At 44.1% G+C, this 21,172-nt stretch overlaps 1 long non-coding RNA gene and 1 other non-coding gene across 4 annotated transcripts; one reads left to right on the top strand and one right to left on the bottom strand.

The window, feature by feature from the left end:
* The first annotated feature begins 426 nt into the window (after window positions 1-426).
* LOC140846904 (uncharacterized) lies at window positions 427-7,917 on the top strand. Of its 3 annotated transcripts, XR_012126411.1 has the most exons (4): window positions 427-2,315; window positions 5,156-5,362; window positions 6,192-6,372; window positions 7,019-7,917. It is a non-coding gene; the product is annotated as an uncharacterized lncRNA (long non-coding RNA). The 3 variants fall into 3 exon arrangements; XR_012126410.1 differs by having other exon boundaries at window positions 6,192-7,917; XR_012126412.1 differs by lacking the exon at window positions 427-2,315 and adding an exon at window positions 2,330-3,422 and having other exon boundaries at window positions 6,192-7,917.
* TRNAA-AGC (transfer RNA alanine (anticodon AGC)) lies at window positions 7,795-7,866 on the bottom strand. Its single transcript has one exon. It is a non-coding gene; the product is annotated as a tRNA-Ala (tRNA).
* Window positions 7,918-21,172: the final 13,255 nt, after the last annotated feature.

Here is a 21,172-nt window from a genome sequence, read left to right as displayed (position 1 = left end):
CTAGTTGGGGTCCAAGTCAGCCTGTCGCAGCAGGTCTCAACGAGGACCCTGAGTACTTACAACTAAGTGGTTATATAGGATTTTCTGAGGCATTCAGCCCTAGAGAATTACCATGGTTACAGATTATGTTGTAGTAACAAGATAACAATACTACATAGCAAGATAACAATACTACAAAGGCAGTAATTTTTCAAACCTACGATTTCTGGGTTAGTGCCACGTCCTGGGGGTGTAGCAAGGTAGGGTCAGCTTTTATGCTTAACTAACCGAAAGGTTAGCGCTGCCAGCAGTCATGATTGATTAACTTGTTTTTCCAGAGGAGTTACCTGGTTTCAGTTGTTCCCTCTGAGTCATATATCAGAATGGCTTTTTGGGCTTCAAGATGGCTACTCTTAGGCTAACTTATTTCTCAGGGAGGTTGGGGTCCTACACCTCTAAATTGGAGGCTCAGACCCTCTGCGGTGTCTCATATCCAATCTGGTGACCCTAGATACAGTAGAGGAGATGCAGAAACAGAAACTGGTCCAACTCTGTTCTCAGACTTGGCCTCAGTATCCTCTAGACAATCAATCTCACTGGCCCCCAGAGGGAACTTTTGATTTTAGGCTCCTCACTGACCTAATTTCTGTCACCGAACTGGGAAGTGGTCTGAAGTCCTGTATGTCCGGGCCTTTCGGATATTGCGCTCCTGCCCTGACCTTTACGTTAAGTGTTCAATGACCCAGGTTCTCCTGGCCTGATCTCCAGTTAAAGATTGTCAGCCTCTTACTCTGCCCAGTCCTTCCTCCTTTTCAGATCCTCCAGAGAACCTCAGTCACCCACCTCCCTCACCTCCCGATCCCCTCCCCCTCTATCTGCTGCCATCTTTAAGTTCTTTGTCCTCACCCATGTCACCACTGTCTTTAAGTTCTTTGTCTTCACCCATGTTGCTGCCATCTTTAAGTCCTTTGCCCTCACACGTGTCGCCGCCATCTGTAAGTCCTTTGTCCTCACCAGCGTTGCCACCATCTTTAGGTCCTTCATTCTCAGCCACACCATCTTCCTGCTCCTCTCCTCTTCTGGTGTCTGAGCCACCCCCTCCCCCTCTCCTTCCACCTTCACTGCCCTCTTCCCCCACTAGAACAGGCTCCTCCTACCCTCCAGTTCCAGAAGCCACGGACAAGAGTCCTCCTGGCACAGACCTACCTCCTTTCTCTCCCGACCCTACACCCCTCCCCACACCTGCCGATTCCTGTTTGTATCCTTCTCTTCTGGCATTGCCACCATCTTGTCTTTCACTTCCTGTTCCCACCCCGCTGCCATCTTATGTGTCCACACAGCCCTTAGTGCCCAGTTGGTCTAGCCCTCCAGTCACCAGATCCAAGGCAGAGCAGCCACCCCCAACAAAGGCCCAACTAGTAGCCCCTCTCTGAGAGGTTGTGGGGGCAGAAGAGGTTGTCCGGGTTCACATCCCTTTTTCCCTAGGGGACCTATCCCAGATTGAGAAATGGCTGGGCTCTTTTTCTTCTAACCCCACAGTTTATACCAAAGAGTTTGACTACCTAACTCGGGCCTACAAACTTAACTGGCATGATATACATGTTATCCTGACCTCCACTCTTACCTCTGAGGAATATGACCCTGTTACCTCAGCCACCTGACATTGTGCAAATGAGGCACATAACATGGATCAGGCCGAGCCAATTGGGACAAGGCGGTTCCTCTCATGGACCCCAATGGGACTATAATACCCAAGATGGGGGAACTCAGTGGGACCGAATGCTCTGCTATTTACTGGCAGGTATGAATAAGATGGCTCAAAAAGTCATTAATTATGATAAGCTGAGAGAGATTACTCAGAGACCTGATGAAAACCCAGCCTGCTTTCTTAGCTGGCTCACCGAGGCTCTCTCTATACATATCCACCTCAACCCCAACTCATCATTGGGGTCCACGGTGTTGGCTACTCATTTTACTAACCAGTTAGCCCTGGACATAAGACATAAGTTAAAAAAGGCAGAGGAGGGGTCCCAGACTCCACTCCATGATCTGATAACCATGGCCTTTAAAGTCTTTAATACCCGTGATGAATATGACCCTGTTACCTCAGCCACCTGACATTGTGCAAATGAGGCACAATGAGAAGAGGAAAGCATTCCAGACCCGAGCTTTCACGGCAGCCCTACGGCCAGCAGGATAGGGTTCTCATCACAGCAAAGACCAGTCCGGATCTCGTGAGCCTCCAGGATCTTGCTTCTGATGCAGCCAGGAAGACCACTGGGCAAAGAGATGCCCCAACCCAATCAATAAGCTGACCAAACCCTGCCTAGTTTACGGTAAGAGAGGTCATTGGAAGGTAGAGTGCCCAGCTGGGGAAGATTGTCCCCCTGTGACAGTCTCATGGGAGGCAGGCCCCCTGAGGGACTCCCCTCCAGACCTGCTGGGCCTACTCAAAGACTGAAGATGCCTGGACTCGAACACCCCTATCACCCTTGCCAAGCCCAGAGCCACACAGTGGGTAGCGGGTAAGTCCATCTCCTTTTTGGTGGACATGGGGGCTACCTACTCTGTTTTACCTTCTTTTCACGGGCATTTACATCCTTCCCAGGTCTCAGTCATGGGTGTCATGGGAATCCTTTCTAAGGCTCTGGAGACAGGCCCGGTAACCTGCACATTTGAGGGCCATCCTCTTACCCACTCAGTTCTAGTCATCCCGTCCTGTCCCATCCCTTTGTTAGAGAGGGATCTCCTCTCCAAGCTTGGTGCCTCTATCTCCCTGTCACTTAGTAACCCCCAATTGAGTTCACTCGTTGCCTTAGCCAGTATAAGTTGTGGCCCTGAGGCCTCCACAGACCCTCCTGTACCATCAACCAGCATTAACCCGATAGTCTGGGACACCTCTACTCCTATAGTGGTGAGCCATCATGCTCCGGTCCTCATTCACCTCAAGGACCCATCCTCCTTTCCTACTAGGTCCAATTTCCTATTTCCCAAGCCCACCGCAAGGGCATCCAAACTATCATTAACCATCTTCTTTCCCAAAGGCTTCTGGTACCAACTAATTCTCCCTGTAACACTCCAATCCTTCCAGTCAAGAAGCCATTGGGGGCCTACCGGCTTGTTCAGGACCTGTGGATAATCAACGAGGCTGTGGTCCCTCTTCACCCAGTCGTCCCTAACCCTTATACTCTCTTGTCTCAGGTTCCCTTGGACACCTCCCACTTTATAGTTTTAGACCTTAAGGATGCATTCTTCACCATCCCTCTACACCTCAATTCCCAGTTACCTTTTGCCCTTACCTGGGAGGACACAGACACCCGCCGAAATAGACAACTGACTTGGACAGTCCTCCTTCAAGGCTTCAGAGACAGTCCTCACCTTTTTGGACAGGCGCTGGCGGAAGATCTGTCCCATGATGACATGGGAGTCAGCACTCTCCTCCAGTAGGTCGATGATCTCCTTCTATGTAGCCCCAGAAAGGAGGCCTCTGCTCAAGGCATGGCTTCCCTCCTAAACTTCCTGGCTCAATGGGGATATAGAGTCTCTTCATCAAAAGCTCAGTTATCCACCCCATAAGTTACATACCTCAGAGTGGCCCTAACTCCTTCCAGGGCACTCACGGTGAACCAAACAGCCTCCATTAGAGGTCTTCTACCACTCACCTCAGGAGCTGAGATCTTGTCATTTCTCAGATTGGTGGGTTTTTTCTGACACTGGGTCCCTAACTTTGCCTTATTAGCCAAGCCTCTGTATGCTGCTGCCAAAGAAATGCCCTTTGCACTACTCACCTCCCCTACAACAGTGACCCATGCTTTTGAAGAACTGCAAAATGCCTTCATCTCCTCATCCCCGCTTATGGTTCCTAACCCTAAGATACCTTTTCTTTTATATACTACAGAAAGGACGGGAATAGCAACTGGGGTGCTGGTCCAGCCAGTAGGACCTGGACACTGACCGGTTGCTTTCCTGTCAAAACAACTGTATCCCACCGCCAAGGGGTGACAATCCTGCCTTACAGCACTGGCAGTGGCAGCATGCCTCACCAAGGAAGCTCTGAAACTAACCCTCCTACAGACAGGACCTTCTGGGCCACAAATCCTTGGTCTCTATCAGCCCATCATGAGTGCAGGAATTTCACCTCCTATTTATTGAACACCTCCAGTTAACTTTACAGGTGTCACTACCATAACACCCAACCACCCTCCTTCCTCCCACCGGTTTGTCTGCCATGCCCAGCCACTCCTGCACAGAGCTGGCAGAGACCCTTTGACTCCCACATGAGGATCTCCAGGACATGCCTCTCACTAACCTGGACTTAACTCTGTTCATGGATGGAAGCTCAGTCAAGGATTCAAATGACTGCAGGCGGGTGGCCTACGTGGTGGTTTCCTCCTCCTCAGAAATAGTGGAGGTGATGGTGATTACCTCCCAAAAGGCAGAACTAGTAGCCCTCACCCGAGCCTTACAGTTGGTGGTGGGTCTTAGGGTAACCATTTACACCGACTCAAAGTATGCTTTCCTAATTGCACACAGCCATGCAGCCATCGGGAAGGAAAGGGGATTCCTCACTACCCAAGGGACCCTGATTGTAAATGGTAAAACAATTCATCACCTACTCCAGGCCTTACAGGAACCCAAGGAGGTGGCTATTGTTCATTGCTGGGGACACCAGACAGATACCGACCTGGTCACTAAAGGGAATGCTCTAGCCGATACTACTGCCCGACAACTAACCTTGGGTCCTGATTATTCCCTGGTATTGTTTCTCTTCCCCTCTATAACTCCTAATTATTCCAAAGAGGAAAAACAACTTTTAGACCAGGGTGGAAAGGCTGGACAACAGGGATGGATACATCTTAAGGACAGGATAGCCCTTCCCCAAGCCCAGGCCAGGGAAATCATATCTACAGTTCACCAATTCCTCCATACTGGTCCAGAGGCTATGCACAGGTTTCTGTCCCCTATCTTTCCCCGACCTGGTCTCCAAAAGACCATTAACCAAGTACATATGGCTTGTACCACCTGTCATCATGTTTCTTCTCAAGACACCCTCAAATGCTGTGCGGCCCTCCACCAGCTGTGGGGAGTGCTACCTGGACAAGATTAGCAGATTTTACCCACATGCCTAGACACAAGAAACTCAGATATTTACTGGTCATGGTTGATATATTTTCAGGTTGGACCGAGGCCTTTCCTACCTGCCAAGAGACTGCGTTGGTGGTGGCAAAGACGTTGGTGGAACACATCATCCCTTGTTTTGGCCTCCCAACGTCGCTCCAGTTGGACAATGGACCAGCTTTCACCTCAAAGGTCACACAACTGGTGGCTGACTCTCTAAATATCTCCTGGAAACTACACATACCCTATCACCCTCAATCCTCAGGTAAGGTGAAAAAGGCCAATGGCCTTCTCAGGGATCAACTTACCAAACTCTCCTTAGAGGTAAAGACCTCCTGGCCAGACCTACTCCCAATTGTTCTCAAATGATTGCAAGCAGCCCTTAGGGGACCCACCGGACTAAGTGCCTTTGAGTTAATGTATGGTAGACCCTTCCTTCTAAACACAGTCCTGCCTACAGCTCCACCCCCTCTAGCCTCCTACCTATCTTACTTCTCATTCCTAAGACATCTCCTCAGGGAACATGCAAACCAGTTCCTGCCTCAACCCACCTCCCCCTCGGATCCAGGAATCATGGAGTTTCTACAGCCAGGAGATGAAGTCCTTCTTAAAGAACTCCAACCTCAGTCACTCCAACCATGGTGGACAGAACCATACATGGTGATCCTTACCACTCCCACAGATGTCAAGCTATTGGGACACTCCCCATGGCACCATATTTTCAGGCTCAAATGAGCACCCAGTCATGATAGGTGGAGCTCTAGAGAGACAGGGCCCCTCTGTTTGCCCCTTACTTGCACTAGTGCTGGCCACAATGACTCATCTGGCTCTGACAAACTGGGTCTGTAACAGATGCATCACATAGGGTATGCTCCAACTACAACAATTGGTCCCTAAAATATGTTCCTTTCAAAAGATATCTTGTCAGCAGAGAGACCAATTGTACTGGGCTGCTATAATGTTGAGATTTCCAATCTGGCTGCCCAAGAGGAGCTGGCAAGACCATTTGCTGGGTATGAGACCCTCCACCAAATCCCCAAGGAAATATACCCCCTTGTCCTGCCCAATGCTCATCTTTCCATTGTTTCATCCAGGTTGCCTACTACGAACAAGCCTCAGTCTGTCTCTCATTGTCCGGACAACTGTACTGTACAGGGAGAAGCCTGGGTGATCATGCTGGATGTGTCTGTCCTGGGAAACAAGGACTACATATCTGCTGGAAACTCTGACCACTGATAGGGAAGTCGGACGGTAGAAGTACACAAGACCATGCTGGTACATCAGTTCTCCCCCCTCCCCTCCAAGCCTCCTCCAGCCTCCCACCAGCCTCAACCCAACCCTGCCCGCACCACCCCTCCTCAGCCAGAAGTAGCCAGATCGAGTTTGGGTCAATTTCTCCTCCATGTTTGAACTAACCAGTTTAGACCAGTCTGTTATCTATCTTCTTGCTCCAAGTCTCCCTAGAAGAGCTTACAGGGAATTTGTAGAATATAAGCAGGTCATTTAGCAGAATGTAAACACTGGTGGAAGTCCTTCTCCCCTTCCCTGCTCAGGCCTAGTTATCTAACTATTACAACAGCACTTCCTAGCTAATACCAGCTAACAGAGTCTAAGCTTCAGGGCACCATACTTTCACAGGCGCATTCTAAAGTCTATACCTTGAGTTTTGTTTTTTTCTTAAAGATTTGTGGGACACAAGCACTGGATACACCTATGGCTGACAGAACAAAACTTTAGAGTCGACATAAAGGAAGGTAGCCTGTAAGAATTTGTTACATTCCCAGGGTCTGTCCCTGAGTCCTTGACTTAACCACAGCCAGGCAGGGTCTGCAGATCACTCTGAAGCTTTTAGAGGCCTGGCTGAGAAAACAAAGTCACAAAAAAGTGTTTTCTAAATTTCCTTCATTTGCTAATGTGACAGGGTGTCACCAATTGGAAGCTGAGACTAAAGCACCATAATACAAGAGATGCTGCATTCCAAAAGGGAGTAGACCTTCAACAAAATACACGAAGGAGCTTGCCATTCATACTTACTCATGAATGGTACCAAAGGGCCAGGCTTAAGAAAGAGAAGTGGATTTTGGGAGAAAATTGAAGTGAAGAGCTTTAGAATCAGTGAGGCAAATTTAGATTACAAAAGAGAACAGTGGAGAAGAACGTAAATCCCCAGCTATGTGAACGCTGTGAACTCACCGGCAAAATGCGCTGAGGGAAAAACATGTCTGCGTCAAAATGCTTCTATTTCACTCTTTTGTGTCCCATTCCTGAGAGGAGAACTGTCACGTTTTGAGAAGCCAAATTTACCCAAAACATTCATAGCCTTCTGCCTGGGAAGGGTGCATTTTCTTTGTAAGCATCTTTCGAGGAAATCATTCTTTCTCTTTTGGAGCCTCAGAACTTGAAACCAGTGAAAATACGAATTATTTCGCACATCTTCTATTTTCGAGTTTACATGGATAAATTTCCTTTTTTTTTTTGGAACAGAGACCAAAAGTCATTCTTGATTTCGCTTTGCAGAAAACCATATGTAAACTTTGCTGATGATGAACAGAAAAGTTTGAAAGAGAAGCGTTACCAGCATAACGAGCAAATTATAAGTAGTTGGTTTAAGATGATTAATTTTCTGATTTTACAGGAATAGGCTGTGACCGCAAAGTAGAACAAAGATAATTTTCAGGATAAGGAAATAAAAAAGCTTGGAGATGCTGGGGATCGAACCCGGGACCTCATGCATGCTAAGCATGCGCTCTACCACTGAGCTACATCCCCACCGTGTGGAGCCCCTTTTTTCTAGACTCCCATCATGAAATAAAACAAATTTACTGCACAATTTTTAAAAACCTGTTTTGTTTTTTGTAAAAGAGATGTTAAATCCGCATCTCTCTCTTTTATAGGACTTTTACAGAGAAATTCTGATTAACCTGCATCTTGCAGATGCTCAGCAACCAATGAGAACTGTTGGCAGCCGCGCTCAGAAAATAGCGCCCAATGCAGGGCAGCCGGAAGGCCCCGAACTTCCTAATGACAAATCATCCCACACCACTAAACTACATGCTAATTGTGCCTTGGCATAAAGACCAATGAGACCCACCAAATGGTTATGCTAATAAGGCATATGGAGCCGCACCAACCAGGTCAGAGCATGAGAACTATATAAGCAAGCCTCTCCTTCCCCTCTGGGTCCTGCCCAACTCATTTGTTTCACAAAGAGCTGAAGAATAAAGCTTTCTGCAGAAGAATCCTGCTGTTGTTGCGTGCTGTTCTTGCCGGCGAGGACGGGGCGCGCGACAAGTGGTGCCGAATCCTGGGAACCAGAACATCACCGGCACAGGGAGGACCCTTCAGACATCTGGAGAGGATTCAGAACTGCAGGTCAGAAGAAAGCCCGGAGGGGTAAGTTCCGAGAGGCCCCTGCTTTTTAGGATAATGGTTGATGGTTCTCTGTAAATAAGGAGGCACCATGGGGAATGCACCGTCATTAGTCACGGCGCTGCAGACAGCTCTCAAAGAGTGAAACTTGAAGGTCTCCAGCAAAGTCTTAGGATCTTTTGTGAAGGAGATAGACCGTGTGGCCCTCTGGTTCATTTGTTCAGGGTCCCTCTCAATCCCGAGCTGGGACAAACTGGGGAAAGATCTTGATAGAGAGGAGGAGGAGGGTAGCCTGAGGGGAGGCACCAGGCCCCTCTGGAAACTGATTAGAGCTTGTCTGCAAGATGAGAGATGTGAAAAGGTAATAAAAGAAGGTCAGAGAGCATTGACAGATATCCAAGAGAGCATGTCAGAAACGGAACGGGAAACAGAGAGCGCGCGCGGCCGAAAAAAGGCCACAAAAACGAAGGTAAAGAAACCTCAGAGTGAGGGAGAAAGCCCGCCTAGGGCAAAAGCGAAAGAGCCCCGAGAAGCGAGTGACGATCGCCTCGGAGAAAATAGTAAATACCCCTGGAAAGAGTTGAGGGACCTCCAACTCTCCAATAGGGAATCTGAGGAGGAATTAACGTCCGCAGAGGAAGGGGAAGAAAATAAAACCGCAGAGTGTAGAAGTAAGGGAACCAGCAAAGTTGAAAAGCGGACCAAGGAAAAAATGAAAGCAGGGTGTCCCCCGACGCCCTTTGCCCCGCCACCTTACGTGAGTGGCGCACTCTCCTTTTGCCACCCAGATACTCTTCAGGCAATTAGACAAATGTTTCCTGTATTTGAGGATAATGGCGTACGCTCTCACCAGCCCCTGAGCCATAAACAAGTTAAGGAGTTAGCAGAATCCGTTCGGGCTTATGAAGTTAGTGCCAACTACACCATAGCACAAGTTGAGAGATTAACAGAGACAGCCATGACACCCACCGACTGGCAATATGTAACTAAGGCATGCCTTTCTAGTATGGGGCAATACATAGAATGGAAGGCATTGTGGCATGATATCAGTATGACCCAGGCACGCGCAAACGCGGCCGAAGGACAGCCTGCGTGGTCATATGATACGCTGACGGGCCAAGGACAGTGGGTAGCCAACCAGACCGCCTTCCCCTTACAGGTATACGCACAAATAAACACGTGCGCTGCCAAGGCATGGAAAGCCCTCACCAACAAAGGAGAAGTATCAGGCAATTTGACAAAAATTATTCAGGGGCCGAGCGAGCCATTTTCTGACTTTGTCGCTCGTATGATGGAGGCCGCAGGCAGAATATTTGGAGATCAGGAACAAGCGATGCCCCTGGTAGAGCAATTAGTATTTGAACAATGTACCAAGGAATGCAGACAGGCGATAACACCCTGGAAACAGAAAGGGATACACGCTTGGTTGAAAGCCTGTAGAGAAATAGGAGGGCCACTCACCAACGCGGGCCTAGCCGCAGCCATATTACAGAGCCACAAACAAGCCAGGATCACTAACAGAAGTATTAAATGCTTTCACTAATCTGTCACGAGGCCTGTCCCAGTATCTTTCAGGAAACTGGTCCCAGGACTTTGATGGAGCACTAGAAGAACTGCGGCGAGAAATAATCCACATCAACTCCACCCGTCTAGATATCTCCGTAGCAGAAGGACTCTCTTCCTGGTTCCTCAGAGCTCTCTCCCACGTCAAGGAGTGGGCGGGCATGGCTGGGATGGGCGTGTTCATGCTTGGAGGTCTCATGCTCCTACTCTGGTTGTTATGCAGACTCCGCAATCAACATAAGGACAAGGTGATCCTTGCTCAAGCCCTAATGGCGAGAGACATTGGCGCCTCTCCCCAAGTGTGGCTCAATATGCTTAAGAAGGAAGCTCAGCTTTAGCTTGAGGTAGCTCTTGCACCCTGAGCCCATGTGGCACTGCACCAGGCCCGAGTACCTCAATGCTTAATCACAGCTTTCTTTAAGAAGCTCATGGTGCAAGAGGGTTGAGAAAAAGGGTCCAAACCCTTTGTACCAAGCGGTCCCAACGCCAGCCAGAGGATGCGAGGCAAAGCACTGCAAGAGGTCTTGGACCCCTCTGAGAGGCATGCCTGACTGCATAGGGGTAGATGCCCAGAACCCCTCTCCAAAAAGGGGGCATCAGGAAGTATGATGGAGGTCAGGCCTCTGTCTCCGCCTCTGCTGGCAAGTTCCGCCTTGAGCTTCTGTTAGACAAAAAAGGGGGAGATGTTGGCAGCCGCGCTCAGAAAATAGCGCCCAATGCAGGGCAGCCGGAAGGCCCCGAACTTCCTAATGACAAATCATCCCACACCACTAAACTACATGCTAATTGTGCCTTGGCATAAAGACCAATGAGACCCACCAAATGGTTATGCTAATAAGGCATATGGAGCCGCACCAACCAGGTCAGAGCATGAGAACTATATAAGCAAGCCTCTCCTTCCCCTCTGGGTCCTGCCCAACTCATTTGTTTCACAAAGAGCTGAAGAATAAAGCTTTCTGCAGAAGAATCCTGCTGTTGTTGCGTGCTGTTCTTGCCGGCGAGGACGGGGCGCGCGACAGAGAACACCCGTATTGGAAACCTCAGTAAAGCATTTCCCACACCCTCCTTTTCTGAGTGCTTTTCTTTTCTCAAAAGATAAGCGGGACAAAGGAATTGTTTCCTTCCAGGAAAGATAAAAAACGCTTTGCCAATGTGTGTCTTTAACTATGGAATTTACCAAAATACCCACAATTTCCCTTCCCATTTCTGCATCCTTTTCTGGCCTCCAATAACAGCTGTGCACCTTTTCTTAGAAAACAAGAACCAGTGGAGGGATTTAATTCCACTCTTAGCAAGTAGGAAGGTTAAAGGAGAGAAATGTTAGATTGCTTCTTGTGTTCTTCTGATCCTCATTTTATCCAAAAAATACAAATCAAATCCAGAGAATATGAATCCTTAAGCCACTGATTCTTTGGGACTGAGGTAAGGATGGGACATGGGACAAGCACCATTATTAACTTCCTGCCTATGAGGAAAAATGCAAGATATAAAAAGTATAGTAAGAACAGGGGGAACTCCATCTTCTTTTTTTTTTTACTAAGGTACCATTGATATACACTCTTATGAAGGTTTCACAGGAAAAACAATGTGGTTACTACATTCACACTCATTATGGAGTCCCACCCATGCCCCATTACAGTCACCATCCATCAGTGTAGTAAGATGCCACAGAGTGAAGGACTCCATCTTAAGGCTAAGATTCCATTTCAAAAACCAGGAAGTTAAGAGGTAAGATTCCTAACATATTCTTTGGTAATCAGCCAACAACCTATCTTAAGGAAGGGCAAGCAGTCCTAAATGATATGTCCCCATTGCTTGAGGGTAACTACTACCTTGGAGAAGAACAGGATCAAGAAATTCCTCTGGTGGACTGACTGTGGATGGTGATGTAATGTCTCTCACCAGAGAATACACATCATGAGACCATAAGTCAAGCCTATGTTCCCCCACCCCCTCTTTGCCCCATTCTTGAACCTTAAAAGACAGAATCCCAAACCCATAAGTGCACCTCCTCTCCTCACTCACCTTTCTTTGAATGTGTATTTTTTGCCTTAAGTAAAGACTTCTCAGTGCTCAACTTAGTACATCTTGTCTCTGCGCTCTTCCAATGTAAGCATCCTTCTTACTTTGCTATTTCATTCTATTTTCTAGACCTAAGCACAAGTCTTCACTTTCTCTGTTCTACCTCTGACAAATAGAGAAGGGTTACTGAGATCTCTGATTTGGGCTTGCAAGTTCCTGTCACCTGCGTGACCTGGACAGGACTGCAGTTGTACAATCGTGCTCTTTAGTAGCCTGCCTGAAAATCCTCTTTCTTTACTTTGGGAAGTTCTCAGAACATAATCTCACTCCAAACAGTGCTCCACAGCTCCCCCAAATCATGAGGTGGTGGGAGCTCAGTTTCCATGTCATGTAGATTCAAGCAGACAAGGGATGCCAGGTGACTCTGGTTTCAGGAGTAGGCAAGGGATTTCCCCTATGCCAAGCAAGAGTTCAATGAGCTTCCCTTTCCTCCCTCTGCTCTTCCTTGCTCTCTATTGCCTGCAAGGCAGCTGCCATTCACTCCTTTTCTAGCTTTAGTAAATTCCTTCCTTATGTACACTCATCTGACCTGCTTGAGAATTCTTTCTTCTTCAGATTCAAGACCCCTCCCCCACTCCAGACTGAGGTTTCACCTAGTGCACAGGGAGAGACCTCCCCAGATGCAGCTGCCCAGCAACAGGATGAAAATCTAGGAATTAAGTTAGAAACATATTACTTCTAAGATTGAAGCTATACCTCAGCTTCCATGGTGTTTTATTTTCCATAGAGGAGGTGGCTGGACCTTGGAAGCCCTTTCTCACCAAGGGGTACAAAAGCAGGTTTTATCCCTGCTTGAATGTACAGGGAACTCCACAGATTTGATGACCTATGAGCAAATGTGGAAGAATGGATAGGAATGTCAAGTAGAGAAAGAGAGGAAAAATGAGCTTGCAGCATGTGTACAGGCAGGGAAGCTGTAGTTCAGAAAGGTTGGAATTGGAAGGGAGAGCAAGGTGGAGATGAGTTTAAAGTCAGTTAGACAAGCTTACACGAGTATGTCTCATCCTTTTCCTTGCCAAGAGAACTTACATTTTGCTCTTATAGTAGAGATGATATGCCAAGATAGTTTGCATAAATCATGAATGGTCTAAAATAATTATGGTTTTTCCTTTTCCTTTTGCAAGTGATTGTTTTAATGGTAGGTACATGACCCTTTGGTGGATAAGACATTCTAGGCTGCCTGCTTAAAGACTTCAGATTTTTTTCCGGATAGAAAGAGAAACATGAGAGGACAACTATATATCTTAATTCAGCATTCTTATTTGATTTTCAAAGAATATGTTTCTAATAAGCCTGGAATCTTAAGAAAAATAGTTTAAAAACTATCTTAGTTTTGTAAGCACTGATTGCTTAACTAAGCAATTTTTTTCTAAAGGCTTGCTGCAAATATTAGTTACCTGTTGCTGAGTAATACTTCCAAACTTAGCAGGTTAAAAAAATAAATGTTTATTATGTCATATTTTCTGTGAGTCAGGAACTCCAGAGTGGGTTGGCTGGATGGTTCTGGACCCAGGTGTCTCATTAAGTTGAACTCAGGGTGTCTACAGGGCATGCAGTCCTCTGAAAGTTTGTGTCTGGAAGACCTGCTTCCAAGATGGCTTATACACATGTTGGTAGGACACCTTGGTTTCCCCTCATATATGTCTTGGTGACTGATTCAAGTGGGAGGGAACTGCACAACGTTGTGATTACCAGAAGGTAAGAATCATAGGGGCCTTCTTGGACACTGTTATCCTCAATTGTACATGAGTGCTTACTATGACACCTGGCATATAAATATTCAAATCATTTTTTTCTAAAGTGTAAATGAGGTGATGGATAGAGAGAGAGATGCTTGTGTAAGTCAATAAACAGATGAATATCTTTAATAGCTACTTAGATTTTAATGTGAGAAATCATAGAATTTGCCATCAATCCTTTTAGTTCCATTGGAAAAAGAAGAAACAGAATATTCATAGAAATACTTGTTATCAAAATGAGCCTAAGAAGTTACATAAAATCTGATCAATATGTAACCATTTAAAAACCAAGAATTTAAATCAAATTGAACAGAAACCAGACTCTTCATAAGAGGGAGAGTATCAAGGAAGAAATAAGTAAATAAAAACTCTTTGCTTTCTCATTTTTAATTGATTTAATAGATAAGTTTGTTCAAAGTTATAATAGAAACAATTTATTTGATAATGTGCTTATGTATATATTATATATATGCTTATATATAAGTAAAATTATATATATGCTTATGTACACTTATATATAAGTAAATATATGTATATAAGTATATATAGGGCAACAATTAGAAAAAGTTAAAATAGAAATATAACTAATAAGTTAAGGAGAGAAAATGGAATCATAAAATGCTCAATTAAAACCACAAAAGGCAGAAAAACAGTGGAAGACAAAAGTAGAAACAAAGAACAAGAGCAACAAATAGAAAAAAGCAACAAATTATTAATCAAATAATATCAATAATCACTTTAAACATCACTGGTCTACATGGACCAATTAAAAGATTGAAATTGTCAGACTGGATCAAAAAACATGCCCCACCTGTACATTGCTTATAAGAAATCCATTTTAAACAAAAATATGCATATAAATTAAAAATATATGGATGAAGAAAAATATGCCAAATAACACTAATCAGAAAAAAGCAGTAGTAGCTATATTAATTCCCAACACAGCAGACTTCAAAGTAAGAAAAGTCATCAAAGATAAAGAAGGGCATTACATAAAAAGAAAAGGATCAATTCTCCAAGAAGTCAGTTCTTAACCTATATGCACCTACTAACAGAGTGTCAACCTACATGAATCAAAAACTGATAGAACTGCAAAGAGAAATAGGTTATTCCTCTATCACAATTGGAGACTTCAACACCCTCTATCAGAAATAGCCAGATCTAGTAGTCATAAAATCAGTGAGGTCAAAGTTGAAGTCAACAATACAATCAATTAACTAGATACAATAGACATCTATAGAATACTTCACCCAAGAAAAGCAGAACACACATTCCTCTCAAGACCACATGGAATATTCACTAAGGTAGGCCATATCCTGGGCCATAAAAGAATAGAAAGCACAAAAGATCTCACTCAGACCATGATGAAATGTAACTAAGATGACTGGAAAAATCCAAAAATGTGGAGACTAAACCACTCACTTCTATATAGCACATGACCCAAAGACAAAATCTCAAGAGAAAATCTAAAAAAATTTTAACTAAGTGAAAATGAAAACACAACATATCAAAATGTGGGGGACACAGTGAAAGCAGTGCAGTGATTAGAAGAAAATTTATAGTGCTGGATGCATATATTAGAAAAGAAGAAAGCTCTAAAGTCACTAATCATAGTTTGCCTTTAGGAAGCTAGAAAAAGAAGAGCAAATTAAATCCAAAATAGAGGGAAAAAAATTAAACCAGGAATCAATGACATTGAAATAGGGAATCAATAAAGTAAAGCAATGATGCCAAAAGCTGGCTCATTGAAAGAATCAATAAAATCAACAAGTCTTTAGGCAAGCTAACTAAGAGAAAAAAGAGACTACACATATTATTAACATCAGAAATGAAAGAGAGGACACAGCTACTGATCCTATGGACATTAAAAAGACAATAAAGGAATAATACTATGAACAACTCTCTGCCCACAAATTTGATAATGTAGAGAAAGTGGAACAATTCTCTGAAAGACATAATCTGTCAAAACTCATTCAAGAAGAAAGACATAATGTGAATAAATTTCCAAAACAGAAAGCACAAGAGACAGATGGACTCACTGGTGAATTCTACCAAACATTTAAGGAAAAAATTATATCAATTATCAATAATCTCTTCAAAAATAGAAGCAGAGGAAGTACTAATTAACTCATCCCATGATGCCAGCATTACTCTAACACCTAAACCAGGCAAGGACATCTCAAGAAAAGGAAACTACAGACTAATGACTCTAGTAAACATAATTTAAAATATTGTTAATAAAATACAAGCAAATTTCATCCAAAATTGTATCAAAAGAATTATACACCATCACTGAGTGGGAGTTATTCCAGGTTGCAAGGCTAGTACAATATTCAAAAATCAATTAATGAATGTAGGAAATTAAAGATGGTGCCATGAGAAGTGAGACTGAGAAATCCTCCCAAAACCACATATAATACGAAAATATAGTTAATACAACTAATCCTAAAAGAGCAACAGGAAAGAAGGCTGCTCCAGACTGCATAGACCTGGGGAACAGAGCAGACCTCATGAAACAGGGTAATAAACTAAAGCATTGATCGAGCAGGACCCAAGCCCTTCCCCCACCCCAGTTCACCAGCGGAAGGAAGAGAAGTGGAGCAGGAAGGGAATGGAAGCCTAGGACTGCTGAACACCCAGTTCTGGAGATCTGCTTTGGGCACCAAACCTACATTGCATGGTGCTCTGGAGATCAGTGCAGTTGGAAAGCTAAGACAGGTGGAATACTTGCAGAAACTGAGATTCCAACCATTTGTGGAGGATAGGGATACACAGATAGCTGCTCTGAGACAAAGGAAAGGCAGGCTTCTTGAGAGGCTGCCTAGCAATGAGATGGCTGCTGAAGGGGGGGCGGATTGCACAGAGCTTGCTGCTCTAGAGAAGGGGTAGGTTGACAAGGTTGTCTTAGTGCATCCTGCCCAGCAGGTTAGAAACTTTCAGGAGCTTCAGGCACTCCATATCCCTGGCTGGTTACTCAACTCCAAGGCCCCCCAAGTGTGGTAGGCAATCTGTTGGGAGCCCATCTGAACCACCAGCCTGATGACACAGTCCAGGCAGTTGAATGGAAGGGACTGTAGAGTGGCCTTCCTAGAGGAGCAACCCTGATATCCCAACTGTTCAAAATGCCCCTCCTAATAAATTTGATTATTTTGGTTTCAGTTCAAGCTGCCCCTTCAGGGAAGAGACCATATCCAATTCTCCCTGAAAATTTTAGGTACTGGCACTACAGGAAATTGGAAAAAACCATTACTGCCCATGTGACTACCCCTGGTGATGGGAAAGTGAGACCCCATGAGTATTGGACCCAAGTTTATAGGGGAAAAGATATAGAAGATTTGCCTGGGTTGAGGTTTCTTCCCTGCCCCTACATGGCCTCCAAATAACATATTTGATGATTAATGGCAATAGGTGGGTACAGAGAACAAATGATATTCTTCAGCTAGCCTGCCAAAGAACAGCCTGGCAAACTATAAAACAAATAAGAACAGGGCATTACCTAACTCCAGATAAGAAAAATCTCCATTGTAAGTCTTACTGAAAATGGGTCCAAGGCACAGTCCATAAAATTTCTCCTTTCCTGCCAAAATGTCATCATGTCCTTTTAGAGAGAGCCTCTTTCGTCCTACTGGACATGAAGAACAGGTGTATAGCTGTGAAAGAATGAGGGCCCTACATAAAAAAAATAGAATAGTGAACTTTAGAAAGTCATCTGTAAAGAAACCAAGAGTCTGGCACCTATCTAACTTTTGCAAGATTTTCCAACCGCAGAACTAGGAACAAGGCCAAGTGATTTAATCTCATTTTCCAAACTCATGTAACCATGCTATGTGTCAAATAAATGATCAGTGCTTACACTTTACTTTATGTAATCAAAGAGTATAAAAACAAACTGCTACTCTTCATTAAAGGCCAGGCTCAGCTTTTGCTAGTGTCTGTGTATTCATTCATTTTTGCTGATGCCATTCCTCTTTCAGGGACTCCTGGACTCACTGGAGCTGGTCTCTGGCAGCAATCTGCAGTGCTTTCCTCCTTGCCTGCCGGCACCTCACAAACCAGCAGTACATTCCCTGGCATCAGGCCAGCAGGAGGGAGGCCCCACCTAAGGCAGCTATGAACGCAAAGCACAGAGGCTAACACCTGTGTGCTCGACCCACTGGTTCTGACAATGGAAACAGGCACTGCAGCTGGGAATCAGGAAACAGTTTTTTCCTTCCTCCAGGCACCAGTGCCACTCCCCTGAAACCCCTGAAATCACTCCAGGAGCTGAGTAGCTCCAGAGACCGGAGCTTCTTGGCACTAGACAGCACCATGTACAAATATGAAATGTCAAAGGAACCTGGTTCAACCCCAAATCTCACAAACACCAGAAAAGGGCCCAAGTGAACCTGAACTCACCAATCTTCAATCTTCCTGAAAGAGAGTCCAAAATAAAAACCACAAACATTCACATGAAGGTACAGAAAAATATTTAAGAACTCAGGGATGAATTTAGGATGGAGATTCACCCATTAAGAAATTCCATAACTGAAATGAAACTTACAATGGAGGGATTTAAAAGCAGATTAGATGTAGTAGAAGAGATGGTAAATGGAATCAAAATTAGAGAAGGGGAATACAAAGATGCTGAGGCACAGAGAGAAAAAAGGATCTCTAGGAATGAAAGAAGACTGAGAGAAATGTGTGATTAATCCAAACAGAACAATATTTGCATTATAGGGACATATTGCAAAGAAGAAGAAGAGAGAGAAAAAGGGATAGAAAGGGTCTTTGAGGAGGTAATTGCTGAAAACGTCTCCAATCTGGGGAAGGAGATAGTCTCTCAGGCCATAGAGGTGCACAGATCTTACAACACAAGGGACCCAAGGAAGAGAACACGAAAACATATAATAATTAAAATGGCAAAGATCAAGGATAAGGACAGACTTTTAAAAGGAGCTGGAGAGAGAATAAAAGATCACATACAGAGGAAAACCTATCAGGCTATCATCAGACTTCTGAGCATAAACCTTACAGGCCAGAAGGGAGTGGCATAATATATTTAATGGAATGAAACAGAAGGGCCTCAAGCCAAGAATACTCTACCCAGAAAGGTTATCATTTAAATTTGAAGGAGGGATTAAACAATTTCCAGATAAGCAAAAGTTGAGAGAATTTACCTCCCAAAAACCACCTCTAGAGTGCATTTTGGAGGGACTGCTAGAGATGGAAGTATTCCTAAGGCTAAATAGTTGTCACCAGGGGAAATAAAACCAAAGCAAAGTGAAACAATTAATAACTAAGCAGACACAAAATGAAATCAACTATCCCCAAAGTCAAATCAAGGGAGAGACAAAGAGTACAGAATACGAATCCTAGTATATAATGAATGGAAAAAAATGTTTAGGTTGTGTCTGCAATAGCATATTAAGTGAGTTAATTAGACTGTTAGATAGTATAAGGGAATTACCTTTGAACTTTCGGTAAACACAAATCTAAAGCCTGTGATGGCAATAAGTACATACCTATCAAAAACCACCATAAATGTAAATGGTCTGAATGCACCAACCAAAAGACATACAATCACTGAATGGATATGGGGAAATGACAGCCTCTTCAATGCAATGGGGAAGTGACAGCCTCTTCAACAAGCGGTATTGGCAAAACTGGACAGCTACATGCAATAGAATGAAACTGGATTATTGTTTCACCCCATACACAAAAGTAAACTTGAAGTGGATCAAAGACCTGAATATAAGTCATGAAACCACAGAACTCTTAGAAGACAACATAGGCAAAAATCTGAATATAAACATGAGCAAATTTTTCCTGAATGCATCTCCTCAGACAAAGGAAACAAAAGCAAAGATGAACACATGGGACTACATCAAGCTAAAAAGCTCTGTACAGCAAAGAACACCATTAGCAAAGCAAAAAGGCATCCTACAGTATGGGAGAATATATTTGTAAATGACATATATGACAAGGGGTTAACATCCAAAATATATAAAGAACTCACATGCCTCAACACCTGAAAAGGAAATAAACTGATCAAAAAATGGGCAGAGGATACTAAGAGATAATTCTCCAAAGAAGAAATTCAAATGGCCAACAGACACATGAAAAGATGCTCCACATCACTAATCATCAGGGAAATGCAAATTAAAACCACAAGGAGGTATCATCTCATACCAGTAAGGATGACCAGCATCAAAAAGAGTAAGAATAACAAATGCTGGGAAGGATGTGGAGATTTTTGCAGATGCTGACCAGGGGATTCCTCTAGATTATCTAGCACTAGTGATCATTCATGGGTCCACAAGACTGTAACGAATGGAGAAATAGTTCTTAACCAGCTACCACCCTCATGGCACATAAGAGAGACAAGAGACTGATACACTTTCTGTGGAACAGGTTTATTTATCTTCATAGCTGCTGCCTGAAGGACGTGTTTCTAATTAAGCATATAAAGGTTGACTGTAATCCTCTCCAGCGACCCCAGAAGGTGGGTGGTGTCTTTGCACTCCCCTTCTGCCACTCTAGAGCACTGGTATCTCATGGAAGGGAGCTTATATATGTATCTAGTGCTTCTATTTACATCTGGTGTCCTGGTTCCCTTGACTGATACCCAAAGGACACCTCTCAATTTCCTGGCTCTGGTGGCCAGAAGAGCTTGCTTGGATGGGTTCAATGGGACTGTAGCAAATGGAAAGACAGTTCTTGGCTGGCTACCACCCCCAGGGCACACCATAGAAAGCAGACAGATATATACCGACAGTCTTTCTGAGAGAGAGTTCTATCTGCTTGTCCTAGGGTTTTGACCTGAGGGGCAGGCTCCTGGTTTGGTATATATCTAAGGGCCTGCTAAGGTGTTCTCTGGGGATGGAGGGTTATGGATGCTATCTTTGTGCTTTCCTTATGCCTTGCTCCAGTAAGCTACTGGACAACCAGTGGCTCAAAGAAAAAAATAAAGGATAAATAAAAAAAATACCTTGAGACAAATGGAAATGGAAATACAACATATCAAAATGTATGGAATGCAGTAAAAACAGTTTTAAGAGAGATTTATAGCAATAAATATCTACATTAAGAAAAAATAAAGATCTGAATAAACAACCAAAACTTTACACTTCAAGAAATAAGAAAAAGAAGAGAAAACTAAGCACAAAATTAGCAGAGTGAAGGAAGTAAACATCAGAATAGAGATATATGATATAGAGACTAAAAAAACAATAGAAAAGATCAATGAAACTGATCGCTGGGCTTTTTTAAGATAAACAAAATACACAAATCTTTAGCTAGACTTACAAGAAAAAAAGAAAGAACTCCAAGGAATAAGTCTAGAA

The sequence above is a fragment of the Manis javanica genome, chromosome 16, assembly GCF_040802235.1.
Source record: "Manis javanica isolate MJ-LG chromosome 16, MJ_LKY, whole genome shotgun sequence".
NCBI classification, from domain to species: domain Eukaryota; kingdom Metazoa; phylum Chordata; class Mammalia; order Pholidota; family Manidae; genus Manis; species Manis javanica.
Note: the sequence above shows the minus strand (reverse complement) of the source record. Positions and strands in the feature narration are given on the sequence as shown.